The sequence below is a fragment of the Ornithorhynchus anatinus genome, chromosome 18 (assembly GCF_004115215.2).
Source record: "Ornithorhynchus anatinus isolate Pmale09 chromosome 18, mOrnAna1.pri.v4, whole genome shotgun sequence".
In the NCBI taxonomy this organism is placed as follows: Eukaryota; Metazoa; Chordata; class Mammalia; order Monotremata; family Ornithorhynchidae; genus Ornithorhynchus; species Ornithorhynchus anatinus.
In genome coordinates, this window is record NC_041745.1 from 8625408 (window position 1) to 8643344 (window position 17937).

General features: G+C 40.6%; 2 long non-coding RNA genes across 5 annotated transcripts in view; one reads left to right on the plus strand and one right to left on the minus strand.

The window, feature by feature from the left end:
* The window catches only part of LOC103170215, a 180155-nt gene that overhangs the window by 47628 nt on the left and 114590 nt on the right, over nt 1–17937 (plus strand). For all 4 annotated transcript variants that reach the window (XR_003766095.2, XR_003766096.2, XR_003766097.2 and 1 more), the window contains exon 5: nt 11477–11671. This is a non-coding gene — a long non-coding RNA (uncharacterized LOC103170215). The remainder of the gene's footprint in view (nt 1–11476; nt 11672–17937) is intronic.
* Nucleotides 14888–16968, minus strand: LOC120638961. Its single transcript, XR_005661022.1, has 2 exons — nt 15624–16968; nt 14888–15041 (listed from the first exon to the last, which is right to left on the minus strand). It is a non-coding gene; the product is annotated as an uncharacterized LOC120638961 (long non-coding RNA).

Genomic DNA, 17937 nt, shown 5'->3' on the forward strand with positions numbered 1-17937 from the left:
AAAGCTGGTCTTATACTCATAGCTTGACAAGGGGTTAGGTCTATGTAACCTTTTGTACTCTCCCAAACACTTAGTACAGTTCCTTGCATAAATTGTTATCAATACATACCATTGAGTGATTGATTGACCAACACCCCGTGCATGCAAAAGACCGGTTCTTTCCGTACTGCACCACATTCCATCCTGACAGATGGGATAGACACATGTTGTTGGAAGAACATTCCCGAATTCTCTTACCAAAAAGTGAAGGGAAAACACACACAGCCATATATAGTGTCTTCAGTCATTCATGGAACTTATTGTTTTGGGGATGGATGCAGTATCCGTGGATCTCTTACACTTTGCTATCCCCTCACCTGTCAGGTAGGTTCTTTAACTTAATTAGCATGTCTCAACTCAGCCTACTTTCTGACCAAGGTGCTACTGGTGAATAGGTCTTTCCCAGGAAATAGGGCTTTTTTTTTTTAATATTTGGGAGCCTGAGGGAGGGGAAGCAACACACACCCCCCCCCCCCATACCCCTCCCCCCCCCGTCTCTCTGACTGGATCCAAATTCAAAGTGGCACAATTACAGAAATCTGATTACTTACTGATAGATTAGTGGCTTTCTTAAGGCAAAGAATAAAAGATTGCATTAGTCAGTCATTAAAGCAGAAAGACTTTTCCTTTTTATTGTTGCTTAGATTTTCTTTGTGAGACACTAGCCTATGGTAGAAACTTTGACAATTTCTTGCCCACTCTAGACATCTGTGAACCAGGCAGCTGTCTAGGTGTTTTGAAATTCCAAAATTTGAGTAATGAAATATTTGGCTTAGTTTCATAAATCTGATTTACTGCATTTCCTCAAGCAATTGGCAATATTTGTTATTGATACTCCTGCAAAGTGGATCATGTGGTAGTAGTGTATGTAAACAAAACAGAAACATCTTTATTACTCTGTGCTGTTGCATAGTTGAGGTTTTGTGTTTGCCAACTATTTCAATGTATAGCCACAGAATCACTCTGGGTGGCATAAATAAAAGCAAAGTCTCTGTGTGACTATAATTACTTGTTTTGGGAATTTGGAATGGGGTTAGTGTGCTGTCTAGATCCCAGAGTGGCAAAAGATCACAGTAGGAAACAAACACTGACCCACATCTGAAGTGAAAACTTTAAACACAGACGCATAATATAGTGGTAGTTAGAGCTGTGCTTTGGAGAAGGGAGGGAACTCTCTCAGGGCAGGATAGAAGAAAAACAACATAAATTTGCTATCTCCTCTTTCCTGGAACACAGATACTTCAGTTTAAACTAACTAGTAAATCTCAATTTGTCATTTTCTTGAGTTACCTGTTAAAATGCTTAGTTTTTAATCCTGAAATGTCATCTCCGCGCCCCCACCCCCCAACCACCCTTGACTGTGTCTGCAGAAAGAGATATCAGCAATTTCCTAATCTTTCTCAAACTCCCTCACCATTGTGCCATCTTTTCCATTGTGAAGTGAAAGAAGAAAGGCAGATTTGTGAAAAATACGGCCAAGTGACTTTTGGTTACGTTTTGGGGCATCGTTGAAAAATAAATTTATGAAATACGCACTTTGCGGTGGATATACGGAGCTGTTTTGTTGGGAGTTGAAAGAAGGCCTTATACACATCAGGAGCAAACTAATAGTTCCTTAGTTCTTTAAGTAGGATTGCCACATTTTGGTTTTGAGAATGTAGGCGCTTGCCTCTTTGTAGCCAGTGACGCCAACAGCTTGCTGACTGGGGGATTTCAGGAACTATGTTTATGGAGTTTATAAAATTGGAAGAATTATTAGAAAATAAACACGGCACAGCCATTTCCCTCCAACGCTGGCTAATACGGACCTTTCCGGAGCACTAGAAAAAAGACGATGAAATAAGCGGCAATTTTGTCTGCTGAGCTTCTGTGGGATTAAGAAATTCCTTTGAACTCAAACCTACCTTCCTCGACTCAGCGGGACAGGGTGGAAATTCCTAATCCTCTCATCACCAGCCCACTTTCATCTCTGTCCTCTAGAAAATGTGGGTGTCATTGGGGGATGCAGGGGTGCATTTTAACTTCCCTCCTTCAAATCGCAAGCACCATCTCTCCTCTGTTCATTGAAGCCCCAAGTTGTTTTTGTGATGAACATTTACGGAATGCCCACAATGTGTTAGCAGTTACTACAATGTGTCTCTCACCACGTTCATTGCCCGTGTTGATTTAAAGCGAGGTGGATAGGTAGTGATAATAAGGAGCTGGAATCCAATGTTGAATCGTTTTCCTTGTTCAGAGCATTCTCTGGAATTAATCCAATCTCTGAACACAAAAGGGAAGAAGTGGAATGGGACAGGGCGGAGGAGGTGAATACTATATTAATAGTCAAATCACCTCACGTAGCATCTGAAGGAACATGGTTGAGCCCCATATATAGTGAAGAGGAGGGAAGTCTCATGGAAAATTAGGTCACAATACCAGGGTTGTTTAATAATAATAACAATAATAGGTTGGATTTCTATAGTTCCTTTCCTCTTAGAAACTTTCACTCCTTAAGATTAGTGCAATTATTCAACCTTGCTGCAGTTGGTTGGGGTTGTGGGGGTGAGACAGCCAGAAGTGTTGGGGCTCTTATGCCATAAGTGGGCCCCAGAAGAACCACCTAGTGAGTCTTACATGGTGCACAGGATCAGGAGACCATCAAGGCTTCCTTGATTATAAATGCTTACTGGAATGCGCGGCTGGTGCTGTGTGGAATAACATTGGCATTACGCTGCAGTCGTTTGCCATCCACAGACCTTTCATTTCCAGGCAAAATGGTCAATCATTTAATGGTATTTGAGTGCTTACTATGTGCAAAGCATTCTACTTAGTGCTTGGAAGAGTCCGGTAATATCCACTAGATCGTGCTGTCCCCGGTAAGTAATCTAAAGTGGTTTCCAGAACAAGTGAGCATTGGCGTGTAAGTGTAGCAATTTGAATAGCATAACTTTCTCTCTCCCCCCGTTGCAGGGTCTTGGGGTCAAATGGAAGTCCTGAGGTTTTTATGCACCAGGGAACCCACTACATCAGATGATAAATATGATGGGCGGACTGACTGACCGACCCTATTGACTTGAGTCTTTTTGACACACTCCTCTGTGAGTGTTTCTGTGTTTGCTGAGTCTCTCTCTTATTCATTCACTAACATTTATTGAGCACTTACTGTGTGCAGTGCACTGTACTAAGTACTTGGAATGTACAATTTGGCAACAGATAGTCACTGTCCCTGCCCAACAACAGGCTCACAGTCTGAAGTGTTACAACCTGTGGATTGGTATGAGTAGAATAGATGTGGACCTATTTTTATCAGTCATTGGTATTAATTGCTTATTGTGTGCAGAGGACTGTACTAAGTACCATTTTTTTTTAACTTCAGTTTTACTTCAAGAGCACATACTTGTGGGGGTAACTACTTATCCCTCATTAAAATTTCCAAGTAAGGGACTATTACTAAATGTGAACTATTTTTAAATAGAAACTAAATTTAAAATTGACAATTGAAAAGCCTTCACTTCTCCTCACTGGTCCTTGGATTACCATAACATTTTTTAGATATTCAAGTGATGCCAGTTTATAAATATAAATGACCTCTGCTAAACTGTAGAAGTAATAAAAAAGATATTGCTGTTTCTGGGTATAGCTGTGTCCTGGCAGTATGATAAATCCTCACCAAGGTTTATAGAAAATATTTTCCAAGATGGAAAAAAGTGAATTTTATATGCCAATCCCTTAAAATGATGGTTAAGTGTTTGTTGATAAGAGTCGAGTAATGTGTGGTTTGTTTGTGTGAGTGGATGGGCGGTATCCTTTGAATGTTTAAACACCAATTTAGTTGGGATCAGAAAAGGATTATTATTATTATGGTATTTGTTAAGCACTTACTATGTGCCAAGCACTGTTCCAAGCACTGGGGTAGATATAAGGTAATCAGATTGTCCCAGAGGGGCTCACAGTCTTAATCCCCATTTTCATTTACATTGTACTTACTTACATTGTATTTACTTACATCCATTGTAGTCACTTCACTGACTACAGAACTAAGAACTCCCATATTGGGTGCTGCTATAGAGGTATCTCTCTCACTCTGTATAGCTGTTCTTTATTTGGAACATGATGCTCTTGGTGGTGGGATCCTAACCTTGACAGTGAGTGAAGCTTTTCAGTTTGCTCTAAATTTTTAAATACTGGTAGATTAAGGTACAAAATGTGTTTGCTCCAGATGCTAGCGTAATGCAAAAATGGCTGTCTTATGATTGATTTGTTGTTAGTTTTGTTTTTTTTCTTAAGTAAATTAAGAAGGTCTGATAATAGTAAAATGATGTCTTATCATGTAAATAAATAACAGATGCCATGAGATGATGCTTAAATATAAAGGAATTCAGAATTGTGGACCAGCCTTTTCTTTGGCTACATTCCCCCTACATAAAATAAAGTTGAAAAAAATCAGCTTTTTCTCCTTTTTGTTCTTCATTAAACCCTTTGGGGTAGTAGGGTCTGTCTGACCTCAAGGCAAAATGTGTACTCTGATTTAGCTATATTTTGACACTTACCTGAACTTAGTGTTTTGATTGTCAGGCTAATAGGATCTACCTATCACTACCTTCATTCATATTAATGTTTTATTCATATTAATTTCTGTTTCCCCCTGTAGACTGTAAACCTGTTAAGAACAGGGAACGTGTCTGCTATTTCTGTTGTATTTTACTCCCCCAAGCACTTAGTACAACACTCTGCACATAGTAAGTGCTTAGTAAATATGGATTACATACAGTGGCTTTCTTATACTTAGGATAATCTCACAGACTCTCCCAAATTCGTCTTTCTGAAATTGAACATGAAAAATAATAACAGAGAGGAGATGGATATGAAAAGTTCCAACTAAGACTTTTAAAAAATCACGAAGTTTCTGCATCTTCTGGCAGACATTTGAGAGACGGCAGTGATTGTAATTAATTTTTAGTGTGTGCCACATATTTGATAATTGCTCTGATTCATGCTATTATATTCTCTCTTCCTTCACCCACAGCAAAACAAACTTAATTTGATTCATACCCTTAGGAAAAAAAAAACCCCTTGAAATTACTCACATGGCTATGATTCAGTTCTTGGCTTCCAACCATCGCCCCCTCCCCTCCCTTTCACCCACCCAGCCCCACCCCATATCCACCCCCACCCACTGTATACTTGTCTGTCATTGCCGACTAAAAACTGAGTCAGTGTGTTCTTCGTTAAATCAGTGAAAATGAATAAGAAACGCTTTTTGGAGGGAAATGTTCTGCTCAGGTCTGAACGCATTTTGAGTCACAAGGACTCTATAACATGACTTCAGGAAGCATTTGTAGGTTAAGAGACATGGAAAGCTGTAAAATGCATAATTGTGTGGAAGTTTCTTTTCAGATGTAGCAAATCTAAAGCACCCTCTATTACCGAATAAATATGTAACCAGTCTGAAGCGGCTTAGTGGAAAGAGCCTGGGAGTCAGAGGACCTGAGTTCTAATCCTAACTCCGCCACCTGTCTGGGTGACTTTGGCCAAGCTACTTCTCTGTTCCTGTTACCTCATCTATAAAATGGGGATTAAAACTGTGAGCCCCTTGTGGGACATGGGTAGCGTTCAATCTGATTAGCTTGTATCTACCCTAGCACTTAGTACAGTATAATGCATGGCACAGAGTAAGTGCTTAACAAATTATTATAATTTTTTTTAAAGTGTTAGTTGACTCCATAGGGTATGTTATTTTGTGTTTAAGGGAGAATCCTTTTGTGGGGCTTTGTGGGTATGTGAAGAGAAGCAGAAGTTTCTGAGGCTTGAAAGAGCTAGCCCCTGGGTTCTGGGGTTCAGGAAACATACCCTATTCATGAGAGGATAGTGAATGAGCTGATAATATAATATATGTAAACTTAAGAATTTAGTTGATAGCTGTACCTTCTGATTTTATTTCTAAGAGCAGTCGACTGCTCTCACTGAGCTGGTAAATGAAAGAATTTGGTCAATGGCTATACTTTATGGTTTTTCATCTTGGGCGGATGAATAGTTTTGGCTCGCGATCCGGCTCGTTTTGACCCAGGTCCATGGGTGGGCAGTAAAAGTAGTGGTTGAAAACTCCTGGGCTCTCCACCAGTGCCGGATAAAACAGGCTTAAGCATTCCCTGGATGCCACCCCCGTGAACTCTGGTAATGGTGACCTACCCCTCCACAATTCGCCTCTGAGGCCTTTTTATTGCATTACTTACTGGTGCACTGCTACGGAGTGGTGAATCGAAGCACACATCGGCACCCCCCACCCCTTTGGAGCAAGATTGATAGTCACATTATGCCAGCTGTGCAGTTGTACAGGAGTGTATGCCTTCCAAGAGAACATTTCTTTCTTTACCCACTCACCACCAAACCTTACCAAAACAATCCCCAAAGCCCAAACCCCAGCCAATCAGATGAGATGTCATCTGTCCGGAGACTGCCATTTTAGTCATTCTTCAGATATTTTCTTGCTGGCTGGAAGCTCCAGCTTGTTCTGTCAGAGCTGCCCAAAGGGACCCGATCAGAGAGACCTCATATATTTCATAGCTGGAGAAATCTTAAACTTCTCCTTTTCTCTTTCTTTTTTCTTTATTTTGGCCATCAGGGGAAAGGTAGGGATGAAAAGGGAAGTCAGGTGCACTCTGGGAGACCTGGTGGATGCTATTTTCCTCTTAGAGGATTGTGACTCGAAACCATCAGTGGGATCCTACGAGTGGGTTTTGGAGAAAGAATGAACTACCCCTGGTAAGGGCACATAGCCACATTAACGATTCTCATGTAGAACCAATTCTGCTGACCTCATGGACTGCAGAGAGGCGTAGTACCTTTGACCCATGCCATCTTTCCCCTGGGGATCTGCTGACAGGGCCTAGCTCTTTCATTACAGCAGTTTTATGTATATAACCTTATACCCAATTGCTTCCCCTTCCTGTAATTTATTTTCATGTCTGTCCCTGTTAGACTGTAAGCTTCTTGAGGACAGGGGTCATGTTTACCAATTCCATTGAATTCTCCCAAGCCCTTATTACAGTGCTCTCCAAAAAGCACTCGATAAATAGCATTGATTGGGAGGCCTAGGCACAAACCTCCTAGAACCTCACACTTAAAGGTCCATGAACCTAGAATCTAACTCTGTGTAACGAAAAGCTTTCTTCTCGCTTATTAAAAGGACAAAGGGAAATTGGAGTAAAAAATATAGAGTCCTCAAAGGTCATAAAAATTAACTTTTAACAAGGCCCTAAGTGACTTGCACAGCCCCTCTCTCACTGTTCTTGTGCCTGTGGAAGTAGTAGTTATCAAAAGTTTCTCCAGCTTCTCCTATGGCTTGGTTCCTGTGAGATCCATATAGTAAGATTACTGGCAACTGGAGAGATTGGAGGGAGAAACTGAAGGTTTGTGGTTTCAGGAATTTTATTTTCTTATCTGGCATAATCAACAAGTCACTCATATGACAGAAATAAAATGATGGAATGCTTTTGTAATTTGTCATCATGCATAAAAAAGCACAAGTAATAGAACATATGGAATTGTAGTATTTTTCCTCATTCAGAAATGTCAATTTTGGATTACACAGGTCTGAATCATCCTAATGCAAGTTAATATAAAGGGCAATTATAGTGTAGTGCAATGCCCAAAAACTTTTTATAGACTTCTTCCCATGTTAAAATATCCTGCAATATCTAGCCAACGTATTTTTCGTGGATGCTTTTAGTATAAAATCTACGTGGTTATATTTTGCAAGTGTGTGTGTGTATAAGTTATTTTAGGCCAATAAAGATTTGCAAGACTTTGCACTTTAGATTATTTGCTCCCTGTGGGAATATGCTTAACATTTAATATCTAATTGACTATGGAATGATCTCCAAATGGTTAAAATAAGAATGTTGGAATTTGAACAGTTTCTTACGTTTGTGGTATGAGGTACGCTGAACCCAGACACACTTTATATAGCTATTCATCCATATACATATTTTGTGTGTGTGTGTGTGTGTATATGCAAAGAGAAAGTGACAATATTTGAATTGTAATCTTTACTTTGTCACTACTTACTAGAGGTAGGGGGGAGGAAGCCTTGTCATGTTTGCCCTGAACCTAAATATTTAAACACAGATGCAGAAAAATGATCATTGTCAGGTTATCCTTGAGAGTAAATTAAACAGTTGGAAACCAGGCTGCATTAACTCTTTGGTGCCATTGGGGTATTTCCAAAACCCTTTAACAGCCATTTAGTCCATGCTACCTTGGGGACTTCATTATCACCAACAGTTTGTGTCAGAAAGAAGCTGGTTCACCAGGTATTCTTGATTAAGGAGGAAAAAAAAAAAGGAACAAGATGCCTAGCATGTTATGAAAATTAGGAAGAGTAGCACAGAATCTTTCATCCCTAGAGGGATTGCATTCAGGAAGTAAAAGAATCCTCTGGAAGTGATTAGGTGTGGCCAGCATCTAAACTTGTCATAATCTCTCAGTGGTACTTATTGAGCTCCTGGAAGAGCACAACAGAAGTGAAAGACCCTAACCCTGCCATCAATCAGTTGTATTTATTGAGGACTTACTATGTGCAGAACACTGTACTAAGTGTTTGGAAGAGAACAGATAGAACAGAATTAATGTTGGTATTTGTTAAGCGCTTACTATGTGCAGAGCACTGTTCTAAGCGCTGGGGTAAACACAGGGGAATCAGGTTGTCCCACGTGGGGCTCACAGTCTTAATCCCCATTTTACAGATGAGGGAACTGAGGCACAGAGAAGTTAAGTGACTTGCCCACAGTCACACAGCTGACAAGTGGCCGAGCTGGGATTCGAACTCATGAGCCCTGACTCCAAAGCCCGTGCTCTTTCCACTGCACCACGCTGCTTCTCTAACACAGGGGAATCAGGTTGTCCCACGTGGGGCTCACAGTCTTCATCCCCATTTTACAGATGAGGGAACTGAGGCACAGAGAAGTGAAGTGACTTGCCCACAGTCACACAGCTGACAAGTGGCAGAGCGGGGATTCGAACTCATGAGCCCTGACTCCAAAGCCCGTGCTCTTTCCACTGCGCCAAGCTGCTTCCCCTAAATAATGTTGGTATTTGTTAAGCGCTTACTATGTGCCGAGCACTGTTCTAAGCGCTGGGGTAGACATAGGGGAATCAGGTTGTCCCACGGGGGGCTCACAATCTTAATCCCCATTTTACAGATAAGGGAACTGAGGCACAGAGAAGTTAAGTGACTTGCCCACAGTCACACAGCCGACAAGTGGCAGAGCTGGGATTCGAACTCATGAGCCCTGACTCCAAAGCCCATGCTCTTTCCACTGAGCACGCTAGATCCATAATTAGCTTAGAGTCTGGAAGAAGAGACAGACATTAATATGAATAAATAACATATATGTACCTTAAAGATATGTACATAAGTGCTGTCATGTTGGGGGTGGGGAGAATATCAAGGAGTTTACAGTCTTCTAAAATAAAGCCCATTTTTCTAGCCCCAAGTTCATCTCTGTTTACCCCTTGCGGTTCTGGGGTGAAGGCAGGGGAAGGCCACATTGGAGCCTCTATAGAGTCGTGAGTGGATGGGGTTATTTTGGGTTTTTTTATGGTATTTTGTTAAGCACTTACTGTGTGCCAGGCACTGTGTGTTTTTGCCTCTTGTGTTTTCTGGCCTGTCTGGGCTTCCACCCCATTGGATCATTCCAGTCCAGTTTGGCAGGGGACATCTCCTGTTCTTTCGGTATCTGGCAAGAAATGCTGTTTTAATGTTCCATAGTATCCTTCCATTACCGCTATATAGTGTTTGCCGTTACTAGCTAGGTTACATAAAGCAAACCTTAGCCTGTGAACTAGAAATTTGTTATAAAAAAGATCTTTATCCCTTCACACTCAGTTTTGCCATCTTTAAAGTAAATATATGATCTGTCATATAACATTTTCTGTTCTGTAACACTGAGACTTTCTTTTGAATATATCCACATTCTAGGAAACCAACTACACTGCTTTCTGATCAGATTCCACCCTGCTATCTAGAGCAGTGCCATCAGTTGAATGATATTGAATGATATTCGCAGAACTGTTAAAAGCCTAGGGAAATGGAGTCGCATGTACATGGGCTCCCCCCGCCCCAATTACTTAAAAAGCACTCTTGTTCTAGGGAGTAGGGGAGTGGAGGTGGGGGTGAGGCAGCTTGAGTCATCTTGCATGGTTTGTCTGACATACACTTCCTACCATAAATTGGGATTGGCAGCTGCAGTAGTGTTCCAGGCTTTCTAAAAGCAGCTATTCCAATCTTGGGATGTGCAGAGTAGATTTTTTCTAAGTGGAGGATGAAGCGGGAGCCCATTTTGATTTCCAGTGGATAAACTCATTGACATTGACAAGGCAGAGAGAGTGACACATTCAAAGAGGAATGTTTGTAAGTACCTTGGAGGGGGCAGGTGGAGGGCTGTCTTCTCGGAGGGTAGGATGGATGGTTATGTGTGTTTGTTTTTCTTGAACACATCTTTAAAATATTTGAAGACTGAATCGGTCTCACCGCAAACTAAGTGCTGTATCGATTTTTTACAAGGGAAGATTTAAAACTTGATTTATTTTTTTTTGGTCTCGGTAAAGTTCAGAAATCATTTTAAGTTTTGATTCGATACAACCCCAAGCGCTGTAGAAATTTCTGCGTGATTTATCCAGGCACTCGTTTGGAAATGCTTATTCAAGAATGACCAACTTTTACTATCGTCTGCAAAGTGGGGTATATTTCCCCCACAATGTTTCAGAAACTCCTTGGCTTGTACGTGTCACTATCTTTAGAACATAAAGTAGAATGATGGATGGCGGGTGGGGGGGTTAGGTTTATATCTGTAGTGGATTTGCAAACCCAGTCTTAACCTTGGCATTAATTTAATATGTGCCAGACATTCCTCTTATTTAGATCCTGGTGAGTTCTGTATATCTCTGTCTGTGTGAGGCGAGGGTTCGAGGCACTAAACTCTCTCAGCCTGGGTGTTTTCAATTTGAGCTTACTGCCTTTTTTTTCTTTTTTTTCCTGAATGAGTGTCCTTTGTGTAACCCCAGTAATTCAGAAATCTCCTTGCATGTAATAGGGACTGCCCTATCATGTGACTTAGGTACTAGGTGCGGGTTGTGATTGGTCAGGGGCTAACTGGCGGTTCTCTATAAGAACTGCCCACACTGGAGCTAACAGAAGCTTCACTCTGCTCCTCTGTGGACTTACACTCAGGTCCCAACATCGAGTGATTCAGCAACATGTGATAACACAGCGATCCCCCTTGGGGATTGGCCAATGGTCAGTGGTCAACTTGGATTAATGACAGATCCCTATGAGCTGGTAACTGTCACTTTAAGAGTGTTTACTGATTAAACTTAGAAGAATGCAGTTTAAAAAAGTCTTGGCCAGGAACTTGTGTGGACTTATTCCTTTTTCTCCCTCTTTGTTTTGTCTCAGGAATGAAATGCTGAGAGCTTCTGACTTTGGAGAAGCACCGTCGAGAGAGCGTTCCTTGCAGAGTGAAACAAAGGCTTTTTTATAATCCGGTTTATCTAGCTGGGAAGAGGGTGGTTTTTTGTTTTGTTTTGTTTTTTTTAGCTAACAGAAGCTGCAGCGTTCTGTCACCAGGAAATACTGCTTTATTCAGAATGGGTAAGTGAAAAATGCCATTGCCCTTCTAATGAATATCATCTGGTGCATGTTAGAATTGTAAAATTGTTTGCAGATTCCTAATAACTACATTGAAACAGAGGACACAAAAGCATGGGGAGGGATTATAAAATGGGTAGAGCTAGAATATAAAATAATGCCCTGGAATGAAACGAGGTAATAACAAAAATACAGCTGTGTGTTACTGTTTATTTAGTTTTGCAAGTTTTATATAAGCAAGGAGATGATTTTTAGGGTGGGATTTAGAGTTTAGAGGGGAAGGAATTGATTAAAACTTTCTGTGAAAAGATTTTTTGCATCGACACAAAATGCTCTGTAAAACCTTTTTTTTTCTTTAGAGTAAGTGCACCCAGATAGTTTCATGCCATCTAAGGTGTCTGTCAATCAATCAATCAATCATATTTATTGAGCGTGCACTATGTGCAGAGCACTGTTCTAAGCACTTGGGAGGGTACAGTACAACAGAATTAGCACAAGTGTTCCTGCCCGTAACGAGCTTGCAGTCTACTAAATCATCTGAACAGATATTGGTATTTGGCTGGTCGTTCATGAAATAGAAGTTTAATTTAGGCATTTAGATAAGTTTTACTAGATGTGTTGGACAGAAATAATGATGAAAGTTTTTTAAGCATATTCTATGATTTTCAAGATTGCTTTATTACTTGGATATGTCGGGGGCAGTTGAAAAGTGATTTATCTTATTTTGAAACCCCATGTGTGCTAATTAATCCTTCCTATTTCAGATTATTTTACAGCTAATATTTACCTGAGTGAGTTTAATTCTCCAAAATTGAACTAAGCTACTCTAGTTTTTAAAAATTTCCAGATAAAATATAATAAAGCTTTCACGGGATTTTAATACAATACGTTCTTGTTCGCAGACTCTAGGGGAACACTTTTTTTATTTGAGCATGAATGTTTCACTTAATTTGATTTTTTTAAAAAACTGAATGATTGTGCTGAAAAGGTTGCATAGAACAGGAAATAGAACAGGAGTGGTGTATGCTTAGCTATAGGTTTCCCATTGGTCCGCTGAAGGAAATATCATCGTGCCTATTTATAATAGAAACATATCAATCCTAAACCGCAGAGTTAAGTTTGCTCCTTTTGTTTCCTTAACTTGGATGAGCCTTGCAAGTGAAGCCATTCTCATGCATGCGGTGTACCAGTATTCAGATATGAATTGTCAAATTAAATATGCAAAATTTAGAAGTTGGGGAAATTAGGTGTGTTAAAGTTGTGGGTTTTTTTTTTAAATCAGCAGATAGAGTTTAAAGTTCATATAGATACATTATTCCATTGTGGAATATTATTTTAAAGTACTTTAATATTGTAAAGGAGAAGGTGGATTGAGCCTAACAAAATAGATTTTCCTTTACCACTTTACTACTTTTTATCCCTGCATATCATTTGGAAAGTCTTTGAACAATACCTTTTGTAAAAAAAGTAGAACTCAAGGCTTTTTGTATAGCTACATTTATTGGGGGGCAAGGGGAGAGAGAACAGGAAATGTCTAATAAGGAAAGTAAGATAAGGGCATATTAAGGGCATATTCCACAGCAAATGAGGAAGAATTTAAACCCCTCTTAGGGGGTGTCAGATGTTTCTTTTTCTTGATTAAGCAATGGCAGGAAACCTGGTAAAATGCCACTTCTTAGCCTTGAAGTGTTTGAATTGCCACATTCTTTCGTCTCATTTGGTAGTGATCCATAAAAAGTCAGTAGCTGGGAACTTATTTATCACCCCAGCTAATTTGCGTAACATGATCCAGTAGTCCAGTGAATGGTGAAAGATCCAGTAGGAAATATTTGTGAATATTTCATTGAAGTAAGATAGGGTGTGAAATAAAATATAGATAAATTTTATTCTACTCACGACTCATTCTCCATCCTGTTTGGAAATATGCATTTGAATGTGAAATGCGTATTTCATGAGCAGGCTGAAATGTCAGAAATTAAAAATGGGAGTCCCAGTTGTATTTTGTTTACATCATAGCTATGAGCTCTGTGCCCTGATTTGTTCACATTGATGGCAGCTCCCAGTTTACTTGAAGCATTTTAAGTAAATAGTTGATGAGACCCTTAGCCAACTATCGTATTTAACATTGCCTGCCTTTGGTCGGGCACATCAGTCAATCGATGGTATTTATTGGGCGTTTACTGTGCGCAGAGCACTATACTAAGTGCTTGGGAGAGTACAGTAAAATAAAGTTGGCAGACTCGTTCCCTGTGCGTGTATCTTTCTAATCTTGGTTGTCTATTCCAGAATATAAGCCCCATGTGCAAAAGGAATGATATGGACAGGAGAAAAGTTCACTAGATGTATATCATGTGACTTGATTTTAAGGGGGAGGAAAAAACCCTTATTTGCTAATTAACTACATGAGTAGGAATTTAGCTTGGCCTTTAATTGTTTGGGAAAAAAATGGATGTGGTACGTACAATTTATGCATGATTAAATGCTGTATTTCTTAAGTGTGCATTTTTGAGGAGAACTTAAATCACTAATTAAACCAATGATCATTTAGCTGCACCCAAATAAGCCTCATAATGTTCCTATGGCAACAACGTAGTTATGTGTTTTGAAATATAGCTCTAAGCACTGAGTTTGGGAATGTCATTCAGACCTCCCACTGCAGTCTCACTAGGCGGGAGGAAAGGAAGGAAAGGCGGCCCCTTGAGCCAGGCATGTCTCGGTGTCTTATTTTTCAGAACAAACTTACCTGGGGATTAGTGTGGTCCTAAGCACCTCTAGAGGACAAACAAGATTTACGTACTAAATGAGCAGATATGGGGAGCAGCGGGGTGACGGGCAGTGCGGGGAGGGGGGAGCAGGTAGAGGAAAGGTGTTTAGGAAACAAAGTGGCGGAGACAAGAGACTTCTCTGTGAAAGGAGGTTTCCAAAGGTCCTGGATAGCTATCATTTCTTCAGTTCAGCTGGCAGTGGTAACATCTTGAACTGGTTATGGAATATGTCTTCTCAACATCAGAAAAGATTTCCCTAAAATGTGGTATGGGAAGGGAATTCCTTTGGTAGCTGTCTGGTTTACCACTTGGTACAGTATTTATTCATCTCCCCTAGCCTGGGTTTGGAGGTGGTTCTGTTCTTTTGAGGTACATTTCTGTAAAAGAAACCCTGAAATGAGTTCTTGCCCATTTCATATCCTAGTATGTATTTTCTGGAATGAAATTGCAGTCATTTTGCACAATTTTTAAAGAAGTATTTTATTCTCCTTACTCCACCATGGTATTCCAGCCAACTCTCAATTGATACAAGGGTGTGATTATCCAATTCCTTTCTTGCTTCTCTTCTTCCCTCCCATTTGGTTGGTTCTTTCACTTCTCGTTAGCACCTCCAGATGGTGGAAAGGAAATGGGACACAAGTCAGTGACTTTGGTGTGCCCGTTAGCGGCTTTAGTTGGAAACGTGTGAAGGGGGAGTTTGAACCTCTTGGTCAAAATCAATCGTGGAGTTGAATTATCCCCACTCTCCCAGGATCCCATTTGTCCTCCCGTGCTAAATCAATAGCCTAAGCCTAGCCAAGAGCTGTTCCTGGCCGAGAAATACTCTCCATTCGTTGCATGATATTTGGATGTAATAGATCCAGTTCCCTAGATTGTAAGCTTCTTGTGGGCAGGGAATGTATCTTCCAACTCTCCTGTATTGTACTGTACCAAGCGCTTAGCGTAGTCCTCTGCACACAATAAGCACTCAATAAATACCATTAAAAGACTGATTGGACTGGATCTGGACCAGTTCAGTATTCTTGCCAAAACCGAAATGAAGTAATCAATCAATCATTTATTGAATGTGTGCAGAGCACTGTACTAAGCGCTGGAAAGAGTACAGTATAACAGAGTTGGAAGACATGTTCCCTGCCCACAAGGAGCTTATAGTATGAAGGAAGCTTTTCTTCAAGCACCAGTGATAGTACCTGGAAAAGTCTGTGTGATCCTTCCCGTTGGTAGAATTTAAGACTAATCCAGATTGGAGATAGACTGAATCTGTGATGGAAAAAACAATCAAAAGAAACCGAGAAGTTTATTGAATCTTTCACCATGTTGGAGAAACTCAGAAGGGTATAATAGTGACATGAGAGTTTCAGGATGACAGTTTGTTCTCTATTGTTTATCAAACTTTTAAAAGTACCTTCAGAGGAGTTTTGGTGCTGCCCTCTAAGATGTGATTGCCCTTATTTCCACCTTTGAATTTTAATCAGTGTAGCCGTTGACTGTAAAATGTAACCAGGCAATCAAAGGTACATTGTTGTCTTAAATGAGACATGGGCCTATCGGAAATATTTCTTGTTGTAGCTCTTTGATACTGAGTAAAACAAAAAATAATTACTGGATTTCAGCTATATTCCCTTCTTGCTGTGAACGGTAGTGAAAATGACATCAAAATTGCAGGGGCACTTACAAGTATAGGTTTCTGAAAAAAAAATTGAATTTACCCCTTGTCTGGAAGACGAGTAAGACACAGATGTTTTAAAGATCCATATTTCGGCTGGGGTTTTACACTGCACCAAGAGTTTTCCTCAACCGAGATTGCTCTTGGGAGTGAATTGTCCTTCATTTTTGAGGCCGATGCTATCAATGTTGGGATCGTATCCAGAGATGTGGCCAACAAGACTTATGCACCATCAGTATCCCAGTTACTGCTATGGGAATGTGAAGGTAGCCCTTTGCCGCACCGTTGTGTGTAAAAAGCAGTTGTAAGAACTGTAAGTGACGGTCTTCTGCCTAAAGGTGAGGCAGTGTGGCCTTGTGGAAGGAGCCCGGGATTGAGAGTCAAGAGACCCAGGTTTTCATCCCAACTCTGCCATTGTCTTGCTGTATGACCATGAGCAAGTCAGTGAATCCATCAACCGTAGTTACTGAGCTCTTAACGTGTTCAAAGCACTGTACTAAGCACTTGGGAGACTGCAGTATAATACAGTTGGTAGACATATTCCCTGCCCACAAGTAGCTTGCAGTCTGAAGACACTTAACCACCTTCAGTTTCCTCTTCTGTAAAATGGGGATCGAGATTCCTTGCTCTCCCTCCCTCTCAGATTGTGATTGTGTCTAATTTGATTTACCTGCATTTGCCCACCCTTTAGCACAGTGCTTTGATGCACGGAACGGGCTTAATAAATAATTGATATCACAACAAATTTCTGTGCTCACAGAATGAACTCCCTTTCCTTAATCTTGCATGCCTCACTGGTCTCACAACTGCAGTTGCTTCCCAAGATTCTAATCCGGGCTCTGCCATCTGCCTGTCGTGTGGCCTTGGGCCAGTCACGTAACTTCTCTGTTCTTCAGTTTCCTCATCTTCGACTGTGAGTCCCCTGAGGGACAAGGGGCTGCATCCGACCTAATTATTTTGTATCTACCCAGAGTTTAGTATGTAGTAAAGGTTTAATACATGTTGTTGTTATCATTAGCTGCCCACTGTTTCACCAAGTCTTTAAGATATTTCTTCTCACTTACTTGCTTGTTCACCCTTTTTAACTCACCATGCAGTAACTTGCTTGGATAATCCCCTTGTCATGCATCTACCTCATGGATCCAACCCAGTGTAATAAGTATCACTCTTGGATCCATTCAATCCAGTATTGTTGCTCCGCCAATGTCAGTAGGATCAGACATTCAGTGGTATCTATTGAACTCTTACTGTGTGCAGAGCACAGCACTAAGGGCTTGAGAAAGTACAATATAAAAGTAGGTAGATACATATTCCCTGCCCAAAGAGGAGCTTACAGTCTTTAGGGGGAGGCAGGCATCAAAGTAAATTATGGATATGAACAAGTGATTGAGTGTTTTGGGGCTTAGGGTGGGGTGAATACCAAGTGCTTAAAAGGTGCGATCCCCCCGTATAGGTGACACCCAAAGGAGAGGGAATAAGGGAGATTAGGATTTAGTCTGGGACATAGAATCAGTATAATGGTTGCCACATTTGTCATCCAACTCAGTGCTAAGTGTCCTGTTTTACCCCCCCCCCCCAGCTTTCTCTTACGTAGCCTATTTTAGAGCTTTCGTCCAAGAATTTATCCAAATTCTTCTTTAACCTATTGATAGAACCCACTATTATCTTGGCTCTGCACAACTTCCTGTGGTAAAACAAACTTCATGGACTTAGCCCCACATGAAAAATGCTTTCAGGATACAGTAGGGCTCAGAACCAAGGACCTAGTGCTAATAGTGCCAACCTCTTTATCAGTTGTGCTAAACTTCCCTGCATAATTGTATTTCCTCAATCCTGAA